This window comes from Suricata suricatta, chromosome 15 (genome assembly GCF_006229205.1).
Source record: "Suricata suricatta isolate VVHF042 chromosome 15, meerkat_22Aug2017_6uvM2_HiC, whole genome shotgun sequence".
Classification (NCBI taxonomy): Eukaryota; Metazoa; Chordata; class Mammalia; order Carnivora; family Herpestidae; genus Suricata; species Suricata suricatta.
Window position 1 is genome coordinate 33599758 of NC_043714.1, and position 16441 is coordinate 33616198.

The 16441-nt window shown below is 37.2% G+C and overlaps 1 protein-coding gene across 1 annotated transcript in view; it reads right to left on the reverse strand.

Annotated features, from left to right (window-relative positions):
• MMP16 (matrix metallopeptidase 16) overlaps positions 1–16441 on the reverse strand; it is a 259044-nt gene that overhangs the window by 221825 nt on the left and 20778 nt on the right. The window lies entirely within an intron of this gene.

Sequence of the window (16441 nt, forward strand, 5' to 3'; positions counted from 1 at the left end):
AAGCAAGCAAGCTTCCCCTGACCATTTCCCCGTCTGGACCAGCCACATCCACAACCTGTTTATATCCCATAGCAGGGTTTTCAGGTTTTGCACATAGTTCTTGCTGGGTCTTTGGTAATGAAATTCTACATATGTTGTTTTAAAGAAATACTAACAGATTCAATAAGGAATTAAAATTAATATTAAAACTTTCAAGGTCTTTCTAAAGGAAAACAAGGAGTTAAAAATATAATGAATGGAAAAGGATAAATATTTCTGCAATATAATCTATTGGGTTTCCCAAGGAAAGTCAGATTATAGATGATTAATGTGTGTATGCCTTTCTTTCTCTTTCCTAATTACATTAACTGGATCTTCTGGAACAATACTAATAGTAAACATGATCTCTCTTAGGTTATTTTCTCCTGAAAGAAATAAAAAAGTTTCCATTGAATCATTCTTCTTCTTCTTTTTTTAATGTTTATTAATTTTTGAGGGGGGAGAGAGAGAATGAGGGGGGAGAGAGAGAGAGAGCACACATGTGAGGAGAGGGTCAGAAAAAGAGAGACAGAGGATCTGAAGCAGGCTCTGCACAGTGAGCACAAAGCCCGATGAGGGGCTCAAACTCACAAACTGCGAGATCATGACCTGAGCCCAAATCAAGAGTTGGCTGCTTAACCTACTGAGCCACCCTGGCTCCCTGAATCATTATTCTTCTTGATACTGGTAAGTAAGTAGCTTGTCAAGGAGGTAGCCATGTAACTGAATCCTCCTAAGCTATTTTGTTTTTATTGTTGTTGTTGTTGTTGTTTAAATTATTGTGGAAGACAGTTTGTCAAAAGCTTTTTGACATTGTCTAAAAGAACCATACAATCTTTGCTTGTAATCTCCTAATACAGTGCATAGTATCAATAAATTTATTTTAAAATAATCTTTATATTCTTGGGTTGTTTCAGTTGGTTCCATTTATTATTCTTTTAATATATAGTTTAGTTCAAGATTATTCAAGATCTTTAACCTTTAAATTTGTATTGGCAATATTTACAGCTTTCTTTTTTTCTGTATGAAAGGGTTTCAGTTATGTGGTATCTGTATGAAATTGTGATATAAAGGCATATATATATCACCTTTAATTACTAAACATCTCTCATATAGGGCTCTGGTCCTGACTTGGTTGGCAATTGATTCTGGGTACAATGAGGTAAACCATTTAATAAACAGCATAAATATTCCTCTTCAGTGGAGTTCCACTGGTTCCATTTAACTGTGGAACATGAAAGAGAAGAGGGTCACGATGAGATTGGATGTGATTACAGTGGAGGCCAAATCAATGTACACAAAACATGTACATGTTACTCATACGCCTCCTTTGCTGATATTTCTTTCCTTATTATTTTTTCTTATACATGACCACTACTAAAGCAGAGGGTCTTCATAACCTTTTCAAAGCATGACATGGTACTAACAATTTTGCATTTGAGCACTGAAATACATGTTGAAACAGTTAATGATAACTGTTAACAGTAAATGCATAGATTTTCATAAATCACCTGTCCCAAAGCAGCATCATTTTTGCTCACAGGCAGTATTTTGTCAGAAAACTTACTTGAGGGCACCATTAAGATATTATTTTTCTGCAATTGTTTTGATGAAAGTAATGAGAAATGGCAAAAGGTACCAGCTCTGTTCCCCAGGGCACCCCGGCACTGACTATAACCTCTCAAAATGCAGGAGGCAATGTTTTATCACACCAGTCTAACAGCTTTTACCAAAGATGCCGCTCATGTGTCACAGATGTAGAGTCATGGGTAAACAGCTTTTGAATAACTTCTGTCAACACTTGGCTTTTACCATCAATATGGTGCATGTTGAATATGTGCATATCCAGCCTGTAATAACAGTAACAGTTATAAACTGTTAAGAAGGATCTGAGGAAGCATCTCACTGAATTCTTTCCCTTTACAATAATGATACTGACGTTGAGAGGTTAAATAACTTATCCGACGCCTTCCAAACCCTGTGTGGGAGTCAGTACTCGATGCAGGTCTGCTGCTTCTTCAATTCGGTCCTCTTTCCCTTTCGTTGTCTCCTGGAAAACCAATGTCTGTACTAGCACTGCAGTCTGGAAACACAGGAAAGTACTTCTGAAAAGCAGCCGACGGGCATGCAGTGGGAATGGCCAAGCAGAAGAGTGCTGCCAAGAGCCATTACTCACCATGTGCTCATCCGGCCTCTCTCTCCAGCTCAAGGTTTGCATCACCACTACCTAAAATGATGCCACTCTAGCCAACTATGAGCCGGAGGTAGTGCCTTCCTTCAATGATTCAAACTTCCTCTTCCTCCTAAGCTACTTCCTATTCTCCTAGCTTTTTCCTTCTCTGTCAAAAGCAAGCACTCTTTCCCCCAATTTGTTCCCCCTTGGTTAATCCCTACTTAGCCATGAGGCTACAACTTAAACGTTATTTCCTCAAAGTAAACTTCACTGATTCTTAATAATCTCTATTATGTGCCCCCGTTAATAGGCTCCCATAAGTGGTTTATTTTCCTACAATAGCACTTAGCATATGTTGTTATTTCTTACTTAATTGTCTGTCTCCCTGACAGACTGTAAGGTCCCAGAAGGACAAGCACTGTCTTATCTTTCTCATCACTTTACCTTATCCCTAAGGCCTTTGATACAATAAAATCCAAAGAGGCTACCCCATGAAAAGTCCTTCGTTTTCTCACTTACTTAAGAAAGATGAGCTATTTCTTCTAAGGCAGATCCTTCTAACTGTGTTAGAGCCCATCCCCTTCCTGAATTATTTGGATTATCTCTTTATTGTGTATGTCACTTCTCCCGCTTGACTAGATACTTCCAATGATTCTTTTTCCTTTTTCTTTTTAAAAATTGCATTATTGTGGAAAATATATGCGACATACAATTACCATTTTTTATGTTAATTTATTTTTGAGAGAGATACAGAGTGCAAAAGGGGGAGGAGCAGAAATAGAGGGAGACACAGAATCTGAAACAGGCTCCACGCTCTGAGCTGTCAGCACAGAGCCCAACAAGAGGCTCCAACTCACAAGCTATGAGATCATGATCTGAACCAAAGTTGGAACGCTTAACTGATGGAGACACCCAGCCACCCCACTTACAATTACCATTTTAATCATTTGTAAGCCCACAAATCAGTGACAGTTACAACTATCACCACTATCCAACTCCCGAACTTTTCCCCATGGCTTTTAAATATACTCAGGCATCTGTCACTTAAAAATAAAATGTAGAACAATCTGTCATCTCAACCTTCTCCAGTGAGACCCCTTCTCTTTCTCTTCAAAGCCAGCTTTCTGTTCCCATGTACCTCTTTTCTCACCAAATGCTTACTCCTAACTCCCTCCAATCAGGATTAAAGTGTCACCATTTTTCCAAGATGGTGTCAGTCAGTGAGCAGTAGCGGTCCATGCTGTTGAATTCAATAGCTCTTTTCACTTCTCAACGACACTCTTATTAACTGTTTCCCACTTCGTCCTCAACAGACTTCTCCCCTCACTTCTCTGGCTCAGTTCACTCCTTATTTTCCTCTTGTGCCTCCTTTTCTTTTCTTCTTCTTTTTATTTAAGTTTTATTTATTTATTTTGAGAGAGACAGAGCATGCATGCAGAAGAGGCAGGAGTAGTGGGGGGTTGGGAGGAGAAAACCAAGCTGTCAGTGCACAGCCCTACGCAGGGCTCAATCTCATGAACCGTGAGATCAGGACCGAAGCTGAAACTAAGAGTTGGACATTTAACTGCCTGAGTCACCCTGGAACCCTAGGTGCTCCTCTTCTATAGCCTTTGTATATTTGTCTGCACACACAAAACCACTCAATATAGCAGCCCCCAGAAGGCTCCCTTCTAGGTCCTCTGCTATCTTTATAATATACTTTCCCCTTCCCTTAAAGGTAGCTTTCCCTCTCTCTCTACAGTCTAGTCAAAACTTTTCATTGAGCTTAAATAAATATTATAGATTGCTTTCTTATCAAACTCCACATTCGAAATCACATTTCTGATTTTCTTCTCAACTGTTTCTCTTCCAGTGTTATCTATCTCAGTGAATGTCACTGTCATTCAGCCTGTTACACAAAGCAGAGACCCACTCAGTTTTGATACATTCTACTCCTCTAGTCTTCATGCTATTGAGTGAATAAAATAATGGATACACAATGCATAAATGAATTGTAGGGCCCTAACATATTTGTTGAAAAAGCACAATCTTTCACCAAATAATTTACTGAGTACCTATTATATGCTAGACAGTATCCAAGGGATTGGGCAATAGCAAATATTTACTGATCAATTCCTATGTAACAGATAAGGTGCCGAGGGCTTTGACTGATCAGATATTTTTTCTGTTACCTTCACAAAAAAAAAAAAAAACCAGTGAGATAGGTACCAGTATCAATCTTATTTTACAGATCAGGAAACTGTGGCTGAAAAAAGTTCTAAGATTTCTCTAAGATCATTTAAACAGTAAGAGTCAGAATAATATCTAGAATACATCCAGAGTCTTACTGAACTCCTTGAACCAGTGATGATATTCATACATTTCAAATATAACAATTGAAACAAATGCAACTGCTGATTTCATGGACAAATAATAGTTCTGAAGTTGCCTTACAGTGAATGCTAGGCACAATCACTTTGCTAGTACAGACTCAAAGCCTCATTTGCTTTTGGGTCACAAATCTGTTGAGTGTGACATAGGATAATCATGCACCTATTATTGACAAACATGATATATGTTTCAGTGGTTAAAACGACTATGTAGCCATCCCAGTAGTAACGACAATTCCCTTCAGCTTTGGCAAGGGCACAATAAATACATCTCTGAAATTCTATAAAATATAGTTTTTCCAAATGCAATTAGGAAATTGCAGCAATTAATACACACCTTGCAGGATATCACGTTTTTGTTGTTGTTGAAAGGCCATAGTACCAGGTAATATATCAGATGACAGTAGGTCATTGGCGTAAAGTATTTCAGACAATGCTGGGATTATCCTGAGACCTACTTATCATCACATAGAAGGTTGAGTCCATCATTACATAATTGTTCACCACTCACTCACTGCTAATTGGCATCTTCAGAGCACAAAGATATTGCAAGTTAAAATAGTGAAGAATCCATTTTTTCACTTCAAAAATAGGCAAAAATGTTTTTCCAATAGAGAAATTGATGTTGATGGAGATACAGTAAGATAGAAATTCTCATACTCCTGTTGGGAGTGTAAATTGGTACAAACTTTCAGAAGAGCAATGTTTATTATGTGTCAAGAACTCTAAAATGCCCATAGACTTTGACTTAGTGATTCCACAATCTAGGACTTAAGTCAAGGAAATAATAGAGATGTGGATGAAGATGCAGTTATTCATCTGCTATTCTCTAATTGATTTACTCACACTCATTTATCCTTCCATTCAACAAATAGTTAGTGGGCACCTTCTGGGAAGAAAAAAAAAAGAGGGCATGAAAAATTCTGTCCTCACAAGGCTACATGGGAGACCTCATAGGTCTCTTATAGAAGAGAGTCACATGCAAAAATAGACCATTTTGATTTGTAGATAAAGAAGAGGTAGGGCCCTTCTTGCAAATGGTGGGGGGTAGGGACAGAGAGACTTAAGCCAATGCCTGACAACAAGTATGAGCTAGTCAGACAACAGGGAGACCGGCCTGGGGAGAACATCCGAGTCAGATGATACACCTTGGAAAGGGAAAGAAGCACACCAGAAGAGTGAATCAGAGTGGTAAGAGAACACAGAGGAAAAAGATTTAAAGGAAAATTCCATAGATCAGAGAAGCATGGGTCACTTTTATTTTCTTTATATGTTTTCATATTTCTAAAATTTCTATATAGCTCACAAAGGAAAAAATGTTAAAGCCATTGTAAAAGCAAGAAAAATAGAGAATAGTTGTAATAACGCATGTAGTTGACCCATAAGCATGTCATCAAACAATTCTCGCATCAAAGGTCTGTTGTCAGGAAGAAAATAAAAGAGCAATAGATTTCAAAAGCTTGAACAAATGAAATCCATGTGCACCACAAGCACTCACTCCCACAGGAAGTACCTCTGCAATAATGCTGGTTATCTCGCACTAAACATTCCTTTTAGATCTCACTTAAAAACAGTCCTTTCTTGGGGCTCCTGGGTGGCTCAGTTGGTTGAGCATTTGACTTTGGCTCAGGTCATGATCTCGCCAATCACAAGTTCGAGCCCTGTGTCAGGCTCTGTGCTGACAGCTCAGAGCCTGGAGCCTGCTTCAGATCCTGTGTCTCCCTCTCTCTCCGCCCCTCCTTCACTCATGCTAAAAAAATAAACATTAAACAAATTTTTTAAGTAATCATTTCCTGTTACTTGTGATATTTCGTGTTCTATAGAATTAGAGAATAGCAAATCACAGTTCCAGGAAGAAATACAAAATACACACATGCACATACTCCTCACTTTCTCTTTACAAAAGAGAAAACAAGATTCCTAAGTGTTACGTGCCTTGCTGGAGGCCACCCCATTAACAGACGGCAGAGGTAGGAGTCAAACCATCCAACTGAACTGCAGCCTCCGGCACTGCGCCATGCTGCCCCTGCCACCTCTGTCCTCTGGTCGTCTCTGTATGACAGCCCAAGAAGGCAGGGGGCTGCCTCGCTTGGCCTCCGCTGGGAATGCGCTTGTCAGTGACACCTGCTTTTCACTTCTCTGTGCATGTCTGCAAATGACCAGGAAAATGCCATTGATTACTTTTGAAGTTACAAATAAATTACAGCAAGTAGGTAAATTCCCAACTATGGAATCCATGAAAAATGAGAATGACTATACAGTGTACAGAGCTGCATGATGGATCAGCTCATGCCATCCTACGATACATATGTGGAAAGAAAAGTTGTTTTGTGCTATGTGGTACAATGGAAAGAGACCCACCGGCTTAGAAATTTTCATTTAATAGACATGCAATTAAGAAAATCTATAACCTTTTGAGCTGTGATTTCCTCCCCTGTCTAATGAAAACATAGTGGGCTATATAATCCCAGAACTTTCTTCTGACCACCAGCCTACAGTTCTCTAAGGTTTTTCCATCTCTAAATACTTTCTATGGGAAGGGGCTTATGACCTTATAGACATGTACTAAACTTAGTTATCCAACAATAGCTCAGTAAGTTCCACCTCACCTGTAAGGAAGAGTTTTTTCAAAAGGCATTAGAAACCACAAGACTACAAGGCAGAAAGTGGCAATGGAGGGATGGGAATTTCTGATTCAGTTCACATTAAGCCTAAAGACCAATTCCAGACTGCTGAAGAAACCAAGAATGGTGTGCACCAAATCATGACACCCGACTTGCTTGCAACCTTCTGAAAGACAAAAGCAAACTCAAAAGTAACCATAACCTAAGCTGGATATGTGTGTATGTGTGTGTGTATAAAGTTTATTTATTTTGAGAGAAAGAGAGAGAAAGAAAAAGAGAGAGCGACACACAAGCGAGGGAGGGGCAGAGAGCTTGGGAGAGAAAGAATCCCAAAGAGGCTCTGCACATTCAGCATGGATTCGGCTCAAGGCTTCAGCCCGTGAACCTTAAAGATCATGACCGAACCTGAAACCAAGAGTCGGAAACTTATCCGACTGAACCACTCAGGTGCCCCAAAACTGGATATATCTTTACTCACGTTTTGTTTTCACACTCATGATAGGGAAAATTTCCCTTAGATATACAACAACTGAAATGATTATCCAATCCTAATGAATAAAATCTTGCTTAATTTGGCATTTCATGTCTGTTCAAAAATAAGGTAATTTTTTAAAGAAAAATAGGGACTTAAGAATATGTTCTCCTATGGATGTGGCTGAAAGGTTTTAAAGCCCTTAATTAACCTAGAAGTACTGCTGTATGCCCAAACCAGTAGCTACTACCGAAGCTATAAGGAGCTTTAACAAGAGAAGTAAACTAGAAAAACCTTCCTTTCTGCAGGACGATTTTGTGCCCTGGACAGGCATTTCAGAGGTCTGGCCGAAAAGCCTATTTACTCCCCACTTTCGCTAGACATCAAAAAGCGAACTTAGTGTCTTAATGGAAACAGGCAGAGAAGCAGGCACCTTTCAAAACCAGGACAGCAGCAAAGAGGCTCTCTCTTTACGTAGAAAAATACACTTGCAATGCAAAAATTAATAAAAGCTGAAGATGAGAATAAAAAGTCCAAGGGAAGGCAAAGCCTGGATTTTTAGAGAATAATCACTGAACATTTTTTATTTCAAGTTAATACTTAGAAAAAATTATTAAAAATGGAAATATGAGAGAAAAACAACACCAAATCACGTTTTCAAAAGATACCAGGTGTGTGTGTGTGTGTGTGTGTGTGTGTGTGTGTGTGTGTGTGAATAACAGTTACCATTTTGAAACTTGGTGTTTACCAAATGCTTTATAAATATATTTACTCTTCATACTAGGAGTACTAGGTAAGCATTATTGTCCTGTTTTTTGCACAAAGACACTGAGACTCAGAAATTCTAAATCATTTCATTAAAGTTATACACAGCTGGTATTTTGAGGAAGTGCTATTGTTAACTTAGATCTGTCTGGATATAAAGCACATTCTCATTCTATTGCACAATGGATGCTGCCTCCTGAAAATAGTATTTTGAAAGCCAAAAATCAATAGTTATTAAGAATTATTCCAAAAGAATTACCTGCTTTGTTGAAAAGATTAACATTTAATAAGAAATTACATTTGTAAGTTAGAAGCTAGCAAAATCCTTTGAAACTAGTATTTCCTTTGAAAATAGTGTGTTACTATTTTTTTAATACTAGATCAGAGTATCAGTAGTTTTAACTCTTAGCTGATGTGGGAGGTGGTTATGGAGTCCCTTGAGAATCTGAAGAAAAGACCCTAAGAATACACTCAGTTAGAAATACTTCATTTGACACCAGAGAGTTCACAGCACTTCGATGTCCGTACTCTCCAGGGTTCTGTAACACCAGCGGAGGACTCCTCAGCATTGGGTGAAAATACTATTCTAGCTCAAGCAGTCTTGATATAATACTAGCTGTTATGTACCCAAATTGGCAGTTGAAAGGATTTTTTAATCAATAAATATTAGAAAGTTAAATATGTAACAAAAGATAAATCTTTAACTTATAAAAGATCACTGAAGTCTTTTAGTTTAGTTTTAGTTTAGCTTTAGCTTTTCATTTACTCCACTGGAAAAAAATATTAACATACAGAGATAGCTGTTTTAACTCTTAGTTGATGGTGGGTTTTGAACTTCATTGAGAATCTGAAGATTCTGGAAAATATATACATATAAATGCTACATATGACTTCAGGGAGTTCACAATGCCTGCTGTCTATCTATTTGGCCCTCTAGAGTTCTGTGAATATCAGGTAATGAATACTTGGCTTTGGAAACTACAAATATAAAATTTTTAAATTAAATGAATTGCCGGGGAGCCTGGGTGGCTCAGTTGGTTAAGCGTCAACTCGGTTTCGGCTCAGATCATGATCTCACAGTTTGTGAGTCCGAGCCCCACATCTGGCTCCATGCTGACAGTGCTGAGCCTGCTTGGGATTCTCTCTCTCTCTGCCCCTTCCCTGCTCAATCTCTGTCTTTTTCTCAAAAATAAATAAACTTTAAAAAACTTAAATGAAACACCACACTTTTCATTTTAGTTAGATCATTATAAAGACTGAGTAGACCACAGATGATTCTAATAAATACAAAAGAGAATTAGGTAAGACAACTAAACAAAATTTTCTAGATTCTAAGAACTTATTTTTATGTCTTACTACTTTCTCTCTTTACAGTTTTCCCTTTTTACTTATGTGGCAGATAGGGATCTAAGCTATTCTCCCTCTCAAAGCTACCTACTTTTTTTAAAAAGGAGAACTCTAAAAAAGTTGGTGATTAATGGAGGTGTAAAGTAGTCTTGGGGGCACCTGGGTGGCTCAGTTGGTTAAGTCTCTGACTGGACTTTGGCTCAGGTCATGATTATATGGTTCCTGAGTTCCAGCCTTATATTGGGATCCCTGCTTCAGGGTGGATTCTTCCTTTATTCTCTCTCTCTCTGCCTCTCCCTTGCTCTCTCTGTCTCTCTCTGAAAATAAATAAATAAACTTAAAAATAAAATAAAGTAGCTGTAAACTGGAAATGAGCTTTTATATAATCAAACACATTATCAATTAAAAATATCTGTTAGAGTAACAAACTCTAGTTAGCTTTTTCTTTCAAATAACATTGTAATTTAAATGCCCATAAGAATATGCACTTTTTAAAAATTGTAATCGATTGCTTTTAAAAGTGAGCATCACTCATTTTCTTTAAATTTGAAAAACACATGAAAAAGGCATATTGGAAATACATTATCATATATACTATATATTTTTTTACATCTCATTCAACCCTTAAAACTCAGTGAGATAAATCCTATTATTCTCTTACCTATAAAACAGGTAACTTCTTTTTTCTTTCTTTCTTTTTTTTTTGAAAAGCGAAATAATTCAGAGTGTTTAAGCAATTTGTCCAAGAAGACATAAAATAGTGAAGTTAGGATTTAAACTCTGGCCAATGAATGTCCCCTCTTGATCTTCCCTCTTCATATAAATCATTCCTAGTTATTCCAAATCCTATTAGCCAATGTTTGATGGGCAACTATTATGTCAGAGACTTTTCTAGGCACTTTCTAATTTGATAAGAAAGGAAAGGAAAGATAAATAGAAGTCTGAAGCCCAATGTAAAACACTTCAAAACTAGACCAAGCATCAATCAGATTGCTCTTTATAGTCTTGCAGCAGCGTAAATGGAAAGTTACCATAATTGCTGTATGAAGATATTTGTACTTCTAAAGATTTTTATGTAAGGGTACCTGGATGGCTCAGTCAGTTAAGTGACTGACACTTGATTTCAGCTCATGTAATGATCTCATGGTTGTGAGATCAAGCCCTTGTCAGGCTCTTCACTGAACATAGAACCTGTTTAAGATTCTCTCTCCCTATGTCTCTGCCCATACCCCGCTCTCTCTCTAAAAAAAAAAAAGATGTCTAGGGGCTTTATAAATCCCAATACTCCGTAAACAAAGCAAACCTTATAGTCCTTTCTCTATGCCCACGTGTGCATACACACCATAAGCTTTTTTAACAATCACAGGGGCCCTGGGAGTCCCCTAAATCAACATCTGTAATTGAAATCCCTACTGACCATGAGCATGCACAAAATGATGATTAAGCTACATGTGCATGTGTGTGTATGTGTGTGTTGGTTTGTGTTTCTTTTCATTGGACCTAAAATTTTCACTATTAACAATGAAATGCAGGAGAGAAATAGCCACTTAGTCTCAATTCAGATTTTCAGGGGATTAATGTTGCAAATATCCCTTCATCTTACAAAATATCATTCATGCACTTGGACACGGCATGAAGGATGCAGACATCAAACCTCATCCTAACTCACAGATGTGAGTAGCAATTAATAAGAGCACACACTGCTTCCACATTTCCTCCTGAACTTAAATTACTTTCCTCTCATTGGGAAGATATGCTCCACACTGAGTTTCAATTTTCCATCAATAACCAAATGCTTGATTGCTTATCCCTGGAACCCAGAATGTAGCTTCTCCAAAGATTCAGGAAGGAAAATAACAGCTGAGCAAGACCCAACCATTTCAAGTGAAAACTTGTACTAGCAGCAGTAATTCATTACATAAGAAATTGAAGAAGATAAAATGGAATGAAAGAGAAAGGTGATACACCTATAGATTTGACAGAGCCCAATAAACTCTGTAATCATACACTCTTTCAGAGAAAACTTTATAGAGAACATATTTTATGCCTTAAAAGAGCAATTAAAATTAAGCATTTTTTGAGTTACGATCTCAATTTTCCAAAGGGGCTGAGTCTATAAAAGAAAGAGATTTTCAAATGCTTTTTTAAAAAAAATATTCCTCAAATCTAATAAACATGGTGGTTTCTGGAAAGAATTCAGAAATGTTCTCCAACCCTTAATCTGTTTTCATAAAACACACGTCGGTTAAAGATGTAAGGTAATTCTGGAAATTGTGTAGTAATTTCTTTGGAAATTATAAGTGAAGCACAGATGGTAATACACTGCTTTTACAGGATAGATTTTTATATGCAGATGATATTAGCATGAACCTTGTACTGTACCATTTTTCTCTAACAAGACATAAAACGGCACAATAGGCACACAAGAGAAGGAAAAAAAACAGAAAAATCAAATAAAACCTTAGATATGATATTTGGTTTGACTGAATTAAAACAATTCAGAATGGATATATATATACATATATATATATAATCTCAGTACTGATTGATACTAGTCTGGATAAAATATCAAGAATATGCTTATCATCCAGTATTATTTCCCACCTCAAATTTCTCTAGAGGCATTATTCAAAAGTCATTTATTTAGCTTCTATTAATTCCCAGGCACTCTACTAGAATAAAAAAATGAATGAGATATTAATCTACCTCAAAAATTCTAGGACATGTGAAATGAAGTGAAAACTGATCTAAAGTAGTGCCTTCAACCACATTTACTACTAATGAGAAAGTTGTAACATTTTTCTTTAAAAACAGAGTAAGTTCAAAATAAGTTACTGTCTGTGACAAGGAAGAATAAAACCACTATTTTAAAATTAAAAATAAATTTTAGTAGATTTATTACAAAGAAATGATAGATTATGTTATTCAATACTGGAATTTCAATTATTTTTATTCAAGTATAATTAACATACAATGTTATATTGGTTTTTGGTGTACAACATAATGATTCAACAGTTCTATACATTTCTCAGTGCTTGGCAAAATAAATACCCTCCTAATCCCTTTTACTATTTTAACCATCCCCCTACGCACCTCCTCTCTGGCAATCACCAGTTTGTTTTCTGTATATGAGTCTGTTTGTCTCTTTTTTTATTTATTCATTTTGTTTCTTAAGTTCCACATTTGCCTTTCTCTGATTTATTTCACTTACTATTAGGTCTATCTTCTAGGTCCATATATGTTGTTGCAAATGGCAAGATATTCTTTTCTATGGCTGACTAGTATTTCATCATATATATATAGACTACATTCTTTTTCTCCGTTCAACCATTAATAAACCCTTGGGTTATTTCTGTATCTTGGCTATTGTAAATTATGCTACAATAGACAGAGGGCCCAAACATCTGTCAACCTGGTATCTTCATCTTCCCTTGGTAAATACGCAGCAGTGAAATTACTGTGTTATATGGTAATTCTATTTTTTATTTTTTGAGGAACCTCCATACTGTTTTCCACAGTGGTTGTACTAATTTACATTCTCACCAACACTGCATGATGGTTCATATGGTACTTACTGGAATTTCAATAGTTTTAATATTGCACAGCTATATTTTTATAGATTAGCTAAGATAAAACGTTGTCCAAAGGATTGGCTCCCACAAAGCTACCTACATGAGTCTGACACTGTACATGCATCCTCGGGTCTGAAAAGGTGATCGGGAAGGGAAGTCTGTTAAAGGCAATATGGAGGGCACAGGCACTACCGTTAACAGTGGCTACTCTTAATGGAAGATTGCAGAGTGTTCTAATGAAGAAGTACCATTATCTGGAAAAGAAGTCCTTTACTCTGTGTTTCTCCCAAACTCAGAGAACTTCTCTGAAATAACCAAGAAAGCCTCTGGAGCCCAGAACAGTGCCTTGTGACTACTGGAGAGAATAAAGCTGCATATATTATTTCAAGTAACCATAGAAATGACACCTCTGAATATGGCCTACCCCCAAAGGTCAGGATGGTTTAAAGAGTTACCCATTAAAGAGAAAAGAAGGATGGCACATCTTCCTGAAAGACTCAGTGGAGCTCTGCCAGCGATGGCCTTGGTAGAGCCAAGATGGAGATTCTATCCCAGCTTGTTACTACAAGTGTCGTGCAGGGTTGCTGAGGGCGCCCTGGAGTTAAGACTATCTGGAATTGATCACCAGCTTTCACACTTATTAGTTGCAAGACTTTAGTTAGGCAAGTTTTTCAAATTCTAAATGATCTCAGTTTTCTTGTTCGTAAAGTGAGTATGGCAAAAGTATTTTATACCTCTCAGAGAGTTAAAATGGAATAAGGTTATATATATATATATATATATATATATATATATAATATTGAGCACAGTGCCTGGCACATTTGCAAAGTGCTCAGTAAACACTGGCTATTTTTCAAGGTAAAGGAGCTACATCTATGGAGATGACAACTGGAGAAAAGATACTTGTGCAAACACACACCACAATTCTACCGTATGCAAGTGAATCCACTAAGTTCAGTTGTACACAAAGCAAAACTCTAGGCCTATAAAATGGGTAGCGAAAAAGGAAAAAGATGGGTTAATAAAGTAAAAAAAGGCAGCTTACTTATCCCTGTGTATGCCTGTTCAAAATGATCAGAAGGGAAAGAGAGAAGGGGAACAAGCCAGTAAGAGATCACAATTAGGAGAACTGGAGGGAAAAAATGTGATAGAAGCATTTCAAGTACATTCAGTTAAAACTCATAATAGCCTTAAATAATTTTTTCGTCTTTTCCCCAGACACCCCATGTAAGGAAGAGTATCAGAAAGCAGATCCATGTAAGCATCAAAGTGCAGGCTGGGAGGTATAAAATGTACTGCTTGTAATTGCCAAATTTACGTGTGGAACAAGAGATGAATCAGAGAATTACAGGCCAATAAACCTGAATTCCATTTAGAAGAAGAAATGGAAAACACGTGGAATTGCCCAGATACCAGTCCTTGAGGAAATTCTATAACTGTGCTTCCCAAAGCCAGATCGATGATTCGGCAGCATTAAAATCACCTGGGGGGAGGGAAGAGTTTGTTTTCAAAATGTAGACTCTGAAGTTCTACCTCAAACCTCCTGAAATAGACCTTCTGGAGAAGGAGCTAAGGAGTCATCACTTCAGACAAGCTTCTCCCAATGACTCATCTACACACTGATGCTTGGCACCCACAGCCAATGGCACAAAAAGAAGTGACAGCAAGAGATAATGAACAGAAAATCAGTGATGGCTTGTTATCGATTCAGTGCTACCTAGGCTATGATTGCCTACATGAATAATGAATGTTTCATATTGCTTATTAAGTGATATCTTACTTCAAATATGTTACATGGAAAAAGTACAGAGTTTGAAAAATCAAATTTAATTTCAATATGATTTTATTTAATTCTAAATGCATCTGCTGATTTTTTATGTTTATTTATTTGAGAGAGAGCGTGAGTGAACAAGAGTGAGAGCATGCACAAGCAGGGTAGGGGCAGAGACAGATAGAGAAACACAGGATCTGAAGCAGGCTACAGGTTCTGAGCTGTCAGGAGAGAGCCCAATGCGGAGCTCAAACTCACAAACTGTGAGATCATGACCTGAGCCAAAGTCAGATGCTTAACTGACTGAGCCATGCAGGCACCCCTGGAATTGTTTAAGTACAGACAACTTATAGGTAAAATTGCCTTAGCTCATTTCTAACATTAGATTTAGTGTTTGTAAATTGCTTAGTACAAATCCAGAAGTTTTCTTTTGAAGCTTAACATTTTAAAATCACACAACATGGGAGAAATGAGTAAAGTTAACTCCATGGGAGAAAAGGTACCAGGGACAGAGGGATAAAGTTGAGTCTATTCAGTGAAAATCTCAGTCCTGTTTACCTACATGCTGTAGTTACACATGCATCTGTTCCCAATTTGAAGAGAATATACTGCAAACATATCCATGATTTTCATGGCTGACCTCTTCTTTTCAGAAAATGAACATATAAAGTCCTGCTTCATGCTTCTGTTTGTCCACTTTTGTCAATATGATATTTAAATAAAAAAGCAAAAAATTAAAGTCCTCCAAACTAAAAGTTCTTTGATTAGTGCAAACACCTTTGTGTCTTGACCCTCTATCACGATCCCACCCGGAAGTACTAACACAAAAAGGAAAGGATCTCAGAGCTAAAGTCCCGTGTCCCATCATGCACTTCTTCCCCACCCTCAAAGAATCCTTCAACAAAAGCCGCACATACACATTCCTATAATACAGACATAAAAGTGAATAATTCTGACTCCTCATTTGGAAGGTATCCAGATACTACCAAAGCCTCCTGCCACCTAAGAACCGAATTATCACTATTTCACCAGATGAGTCAGTTTGAGGTGGACTTAAAATGATAGTATTAGACTAGATGTATTATACCCTGCAATGATAAGTCTAGGAAGAAAATAATTTAGTCAACTGTATTTCAGAAAACAGTTAAGAATCCTTCTTAGTCACAAAGTCATTCCTCTCTATCCTCCTATAATTGAGTCTATAAAGGAGTCTATAAATGATAGTTCATATTACAAACATCAGAACTTGGAAACACACTGCCTTATTTTCTATACTAGTTTTATGGCTGTGTCCCTTGTTTCTCCAGGCTATATACACAGCAAAGGCCTT